This window comes from Perca fluviatilis, chromosome 7, assembly GCF_010015445.1.
Source record: "Perca fluviatilis chromosome 7, GENO_Pfluv_1.0, whole genome shotgun sequence".
Classification (NCBI taxonomy): Eukaryota; Metazoa; Chordata; class Actinopteri; order Perciformes; family Percidae; genus Perca; species Perca fluviatilis.
The window spans coordinates 40,380,987-40,388,486 of record NC_053118.1 but is presented as its reverse complement, the minus strand read 5'-3'; the positions used below and the strand labels follow the sequence as shown (position 1 = coordinate 40,388,486).

At 48.0% G+C, this 7,500-nt stretch overlaps 1 protein-coding gene across 1 annotated transcript in view; it reads right to left on the bottom strand.

The window, feature by feature from the left end:
* LOC120562499 (rho guanine nucleotide exchange factor 2-like) overlaps positions 1 to 7,500 on the bottom strand; it is a 62,635-nt gene that overhangs the window by 52,830 nt on the left and 2,305 nt on the right. The gene's annotated exons all lie outside the window — the stretch shown is intronic.

Here is a 7,500-nt window from a genome sequence, read left to right as displayed (position 1 = left end):
ACCAAACTCCACCAGACTCCATGTAAATAATCAGGACTTTTAGCGTGTATAGAGCCAGCATATCTCCACCAGACTCCATGTAAATAATCAGGACTTTTAGCGTGTATAGAGCCAGCATATTTCCACCAGACTCCATGTAAATAATCAGGACTTTTAGTGTGTATAGAGTCAGCATATCTCCACCAGACTCCATGTAAATAATCAGGACTTTTAGCGTGTATAGAGTCAGCATATCTCCACCAGACTCCATGTAAATAATCAGGACTTTTAGCGTGTATAGAGTCAGCATATCTCCACCAGACTCCATGTAAATAATCAGGACTTTTAGCGTGTATAGAGGCCAGCATATTCTCACCCAGACTCCATGTAAATAATCAGGACTTTTAGCGTGTATAGAGCCAGCATATCTCCACCAGACTCCATGTAAATAATCAGGACTTTTAGTGTGTATAGAGCCAGCATATTTCCACCAGACTCCATGTAAATAATCAGGACTTTTATTATCGTAAAACACACTTCATTCAAAGAGGACAGAAACTAAATGAAACTATCAAAAGCCATCTTGGTTCATCTTTCCACTGTTCCAACAATCACCACTCTGGTTTGGCTGAAATAAACCCTTAATTCACCCATTTACATGTGGAGATATGCTGGCTCTATACACGCTAAAAGTCTGATTATTTAGAGTCTGGTGAAATGCTGGCTCTATACAGCTAAAAGTCCTGATTATTTACATGGGGTACATGTGTGGAGATATGCTGGCTCTATACACGCTAAAAGTCCTGATTATTTACATGGAGTCTGGTGGAGATATGCTGGCTCTATACACACTAAAAGTCTTGATTATTTACATGGAGTCTGGTGGAGATATGCTGGCTCTATACACGCTAAAAGTCCTGATTATTTACATGGAGTCTGGTGGAGATATGCTGGCTCTATACACGCTAAAAGTCCTGATTATTTACATGGAGTCTGGTGGAGATATGCTGGCTCTATACACGCTAAAAGTCCTGATTATTTACATGGAGTCTGGTGGAAATATGCTGGCTCTATACACGCTAAAAGTCCTGATTATTTACATGGAGTCTGGTGGGTGTGGTGATGGTGATCTCGGGGCTGTCTCTCTCTGTCTCTCTCTCTGTGTGTCTCTCTCTCTCTCTGTCTCTCTCTCTCTCTCTGTCTCTCTCTCTCTCTCTGTCTCTCTCTCTCTGTGTCTCTCTCTCTCTCTCTCTCTGTCTCTCTCTCTCTCTCTCTCTCTCTCTCTCTCTGTCTCTCTCTCTCTGTCTCTCTCTCTCTGTCTCTCTCTCTCTCTGTGTGTGAACTTCTCATTTCTGTTTTTAACTTCTGCTCGGAGCGGGGAGCGGCAGGAAGAGGAAGTGTGTGTGAGCGATCACATCATAGAAACAGAAAACAAACTTAAGTTCTTCATTCTCTGCAGAAATATGAAGAGTTAAGCTGTGACTGCTGACTGCTGATTGGTTGTCTGGTGTTTCTAGTTATAGAATATTGATCATTAAACTGTCACATGAAGTTAAAAAGGTTTAAAACAGGTTGAAAGAAGTGGTGACAGTCAGCGATCAGCTGATCAATAAATAAAGAGCCCAGTGATGGAAGGAATAAAGAAAGCTCTGTCTCCAGACCCAGGGGAGAGGGGGGTCATGAGACAGGGGGGAGGGGGGGAGACAAGAGAAACAGTGGAGAGATGGGGGAGAGACAGGATAGTCATGGGAGAGACAGGATAGTCATTGGAGAGACAGGATAGTCAAGGAAGAGATGGGGAGAGACAGGAGAGTCAGGGGAGAGATGGGGGAGAGACAGGATAGTCAGGGGAGAGACAGGATAGTCAGGGGAGAGACAGGATAGTCATTGGAGAGACAGGATAGTCAGGGAAGAGATGGGGGAGAGACAGGATAGTCAGGGGAGAGACAGGATAGTCATTGGAGACAGGATAGTCAGGGGAGAGAGACAGGATAGTCAGGGAGAGATGGGGAGAGACAGGATAGTCATTGGAGAGACAGGATAGTCATTGGGAGACAGGATAGTCAGGAGAGACAGGATAGTCAGGGGAGAGATGGGGGAGAGACAGGATAGTCATTGGAGAGACAGGATAGTCATTGGAGAGACAGGATAGTCAGGGAAGAGATGGGGAGAGACAGGATAGTCAGGGGAGAGTCAGGGGAGAGATGGGGGAGAGACAGGAGAGATGGGGGAGAGACAGGAGAGATGGGGGAGAGACAGGATAGTCAGGGGAGAGATGGGGAGAGACAGGAGAGATGGGGGAGAGACAGGAGAGATGGGGGAGAGACAGGAGAGATGGGGGAGAGATGTTATGTTGTAGATGATGGTGAGCTAGTGTGTGTTGTAGCAGTGCTTTGCCATTGAGAACGAGCTAGCATGCTAGTGCTAGCACGCTAACGGTTAGCCCCCTAGCCCCCTGGCTTCAGCTAGTGCCGTAGAAAGCCGTGCAGATGTTGACCAGCTCACCCGGAGACTGAAGGCAGGACACATTCAGAAACCAGACCTCACTCACAACACCAGGGATGGGTTATTAAAGTGTGGATGCGTGTGGAAGCACCAAACACAAAATAACTCCCCAAATCACCAGAAAAAGTGATTTTTTTCATAACATGGGCACTTTAAGCAGACAAAGAGACACATCACGGAAACTCCTCATAAATGTCTGACAGACTGCACTGTTTGGACAGGCTGGTCCACCTTAATTAAATGTAAACAGGCTGGTCCACCTTAATTAAATGTAAACAGGAGCGCTCTGCTCTGTTAGCGTGACGCATTCATACATTTAGCTCTGTAATAACTGACCTAAAGATAAGACTTTCACCAGGAAACAGGTGTTCATGTCCTGAAGAAGTTAAGGAGAAAACACAAGACTTTCACCCAGGAAACAGGTGTTCATGTCCTGAAGAAGTTAAGGAGAAAACACAAGACTTTCACCAGGAAACAGGTGTTCATGTCCTGAAGAAGTTAAGGAGAAAACACAAGACTTTCACCCAGGAAACAGGTGTTCATGTCCTGAAGAAGTTAAGGAGAAAACACAAGACTTTCACCCAGGAAACAGGTGTTCATGTCCTGAAGAAGTTAAGGAGAAAACACAAGACTTTCACCCAGGAAACAGGTGTTCATGTCCTGAAGAAGTTAAGGAGAAAACACAAGACTTTCACCCAGGAAACAGGTGTTCATGTCCTGGAGAAGTTAAGGAGAAAACACAAGACTTTCACCCAGGAAACAGGTGTTCATGTCCTGGAGAAGTTAAGGAGAAAACACAAGACTTTCACCCAGGAAACAGGTGTTCATGTCCTGGAGAAGTTAAGGAGAAAACACAAGACTTTCACCCAGGAAACAGGTGTTCATGTCCTGGAAGAAGTTAAGGAGAAAACACAAGACTTTCACCCAGGAAACAGGTGTTCATGTCCAGAAGAAGTTAAGGAGAAAACACAAGACTTTCACCCAGGAAACAGGTGTTCATGTCCTGAAGAAGTTAAGGAGAAAACACAAGACTTTCACCCAGGAAACAGGTGTTCATGTCCTGAAGAAGTTAAGGAGAAAACACAAGACTTTCACCCAGGAAACAGGTGTTCATGTCCTGAAGAAGTTAAGGAGAAAACACAAGACTTTCACCCAGGAAACAGGTGTTCATGTCCTGGAGAAGTTAAGGAGAAAACACAAGACTTTCACCCCGGAAACAGGTGTTCATGTCCTGGAGAAGTTAAGGAGAAAACACAAGACTTTCACCCAGGAAACAGGTGTTCATGTCCTGGAGAAGTTAAGGAGAAAACACAAGACTTTCACCCAGGAAACAGGTGTTCATGTCCTGAAGAAGTTAAGGAGAAAACACAAGACTTTCACCCAGGAAACAGGTGTTCATGTCCTGAAGAAGTTAAGGAGAAAACACAAGACCCACGTGACGCGTTCGTCCAATCAGCTGCTGCTGCGTGTTGCGTTCGTCCAATCAGCTGCTGCCGCGTGTTGCGTTCGTCCAATCAGCTGCTGCCGCGTGTTGCGTTCGTCCAATCAGCTGCTGCCGCGTGTTGCGTTCGTCCAATCAGCTGCTGCCGCGTGTTGCGTTCGTCCAATCAGCTGCTGCCGCGTGTTGCGTTCGTCCAATCAGCTGCTGCCGCGTGTTGCGTTCGTCCAATCAGCTGCTGCCGCGTGTTGCGTTCGTCCAATCAGCTGCTGCCGCGTGTTGCGTTCGTCCAATCAGCTGCTGCTGCGTGTTGCGTTCGTCCAATCAGCTGCTGCCGCGTGTTGCGTTCGTCCAATCAGCTGCTGCCGCGTGTTGCGTTCGTCACGCTCCTCCCGCTCATTTCCAGTCCGTGTTTTAACATCGGTTCCAAAGTGGCTCTACGGCAGGAAGTGGTTAGTGACCATTACCAGTGGACTGACGGACCGGAGACACCACCCGATAGCGGCGAGCAGTACGAGACCGAGCTAGGAACGGCTAGACGATGAACGACTACGATGCAAACAGAAACAGAAGGGACTAGAGCGACAGACAACACGAACCTAGCGGATACAACCCACCAACGGAACTAGTCGAACTAGCAGACGACAGCAACCGAGCAGTGAACGAGAAGCGACTCGAAAACTAGTAACGAACTAAAACACCACCGAACTACTGAACCGAGACTAGACACGAGACTAGTACGAGACTAACGAGACTAGCACGAGACTAGCACGAGACTAGTGAACCGAGACTAGTCAACCGAGACTAGCCGACCGAGACTAGTGAACCGAGACTAGTCAACCGAGACTAGTCAACCGAGACTAGTGAACCGAGACTAGTCAACCGAGACTAGCCGACCGAGACTAGTGAACCGAGACTAGTCAACCGAGACTAGTCAACCGAGACTAGCCGACCGAGACTAGTGAACCGAGACTAGCAACGAGACTAGAGCCGGAGACTAGTACGAGACTAGCACGAGACTAGTCACGAGACTAGTGAACCGAGACTATCACGAGACTAGCCGACGAGACTACTGAACCGAGACTAGACACGAGACTAGTCAACGAGACTAGTGAACCGAGACTATCAACGAGACTAGCAGGCGAGACCGACCGAGACTAGCCGTCCGAGACAGTGAACCGAGACTAGCCGACCGAGACTAGTGAACCGAGACTAGTCAACCGAGACTAGTGAACCGAGACTAGTCAACCGAGACTAGCGACGAGCTAGGAACCGAGACTAGTCAACGAGACACGAGACAGAGGACAGTGAACAGACAGACAACCGGCAGCACCGACTAGAACTCACGGACACACGAGACTAGGAACCGAGACTAGTCAACGAGACTAGCCACCGAGACTAGACAACGGACTAGTCACGCTGGAAGAACTTCACGCAGCCGACCAGACCACCGAGACTAGCCGTCGAGACTAGTGAACCCGAGACTAGCCGACCGAGACTAGTGAACCGAGACTAGTCAACGAGCTAGTGAACGAGACTAGCAACAGACTAGCAACCGAGCTAGTGAAGAGACTAGTCACGAGCTATCAGGTATAATACACGCAGTCAAGCTAAACTCAAAGCAAACCAGCAGAGACTAGTCACGAGACTACCGAGACTGTGAACGAGACTAGACAATCGAGACCAGTCAAGAGACCAGTCAACGGCTACACGAGACAGGAACGGACTAGACGACGGCAAGCAACGACGCAGACAGTCAAAAAAAAAGAACTAACTATACTAAAAAAGAACTAACAAGAACTAGAACAAGCACACCAAGACAAGCAAAAAAGAAACAGTCAACTATGACGCTAGGAGATAGAGACTCCCGAGACCAGTCGAGAGACCAATCGAAACACGAGACCACGGCCACCACGGACGAGCCATCCACGGACCAGAGGACCACAACAACGACAGGACTAACCACAACTATACGCCACCCCGACCTACGGCCGAACTCAAAAACTCCACTCACACACCATACAGGCAACAAACTAATACCAGACAACCTAACAGACTAGTGACGAGACTAGACCGAGACTACCGGAGACAGGACCGAGACTAGCCTGAGACTAGTAACAACTAGACCGAACTATGACGCAGCGAGCTAGTGAACGAGACTAGACAACAACTACTAAACTAGCAACACACCGGCTAAAGACTAGTCGAGACTAGCGACAACAGCAAGACTAGCAGCAAGACTAGCAACCAAGACAGCCAGCAGGAACTAGTCAGAGACTAGTAAGCTAGTGAGAACACAATGCAGCAACACATACGAAAGACCATAACGAGACTAGACGACAGACCAGAACGAGACAAAACTAGCACCGAGACTAGAGAGACTAGTCACGAGACTAGTCAACGATCAACCAAGACCAGTCAACCAAGACTAACAGACTACGAGACTAGTCAGCCAAGACCAGTCCGAGACTAGTCAACCGAGACTACCGAGAGACAGTCAAAGCCAGTACAAGACCAGTCACGAGACTAGTGACGAGACTAGTCGACCGAGACTAGTCGACCGAGACTAGTCAACCGAGACTAGTCAACCGAGACCAGTCAACCGAGACCTGTCAACCAAGACCAGTCAACCGAGACCAGTCGACCGAGACTAGTCAACCGAGACTAGTCAACCGAGACTAGTCGACCGAGACTAGTCGACCGAGACCAGTCGACCGAGACCAGTCGACCGAGACCAGTCAACCGAGACCAGTCCACCGAGACCAGCCGACCGAGACCAGCCGACCGAGACCAGTCGACCGAGACCAGTCGACCAGTCTACCGAGACCAGCCGACCGAGACTAGTCAACCGAGACTAGTCAACCGAGACCAGTCAACCGAGACTAGTCAACCGAGACTAGTCGACCGAGACCAGTCGACCGAGACCAGTCAACCGAGACTAGTCAACCGAGACTAGCCGACCGAGACTAGTGAACCGAGACTAGACAACCAAGACCAGTCAATATATATATACACTATATATATTCAGTATATCCCCATACTGTGCTGTAATTATGCTGTTTTGTTTAGTTTCTTTCACTTCCTGTAATAAAACATCTAAAAGCAGAAAGTCTTTGAGATGTAGAACCATCAGTAGAGTAATATCACATTAAGAGCTGCAGGGCTCTGTTTGGATCCCTGGCAGCTGATTGGACGAACCATCAGTAGAGTAATATCACATTAAGAGCTGCAGGGCTCTGTTTGGATCCCTGGCAGCTGATTGGACGAACCATCAGTAGAGTAATATCACATTAAGAGCTGCAGGGCTCTGTTTGGATCCCTGGCAGCTGATTGGACGAACCATCAGTAGAGTAATATCACATTAAGAGCTGCAGGGCTCTGTTTGGATCCCTGGCAGCTGATTGGACGAACCATCAGTAGAGTAATATCACATTAAGAGCTGCAGGGCTCTGTTTGGATCCCTGGCAGCTAACATCAGTTAACATTAGTCATTAAACCTAAACAGATAATGGAAGTCCAAACTGCCTGTGAGCTTCTCCTGTACTATACGGTAATTCCTCTACTGTGTGACAGTAAGT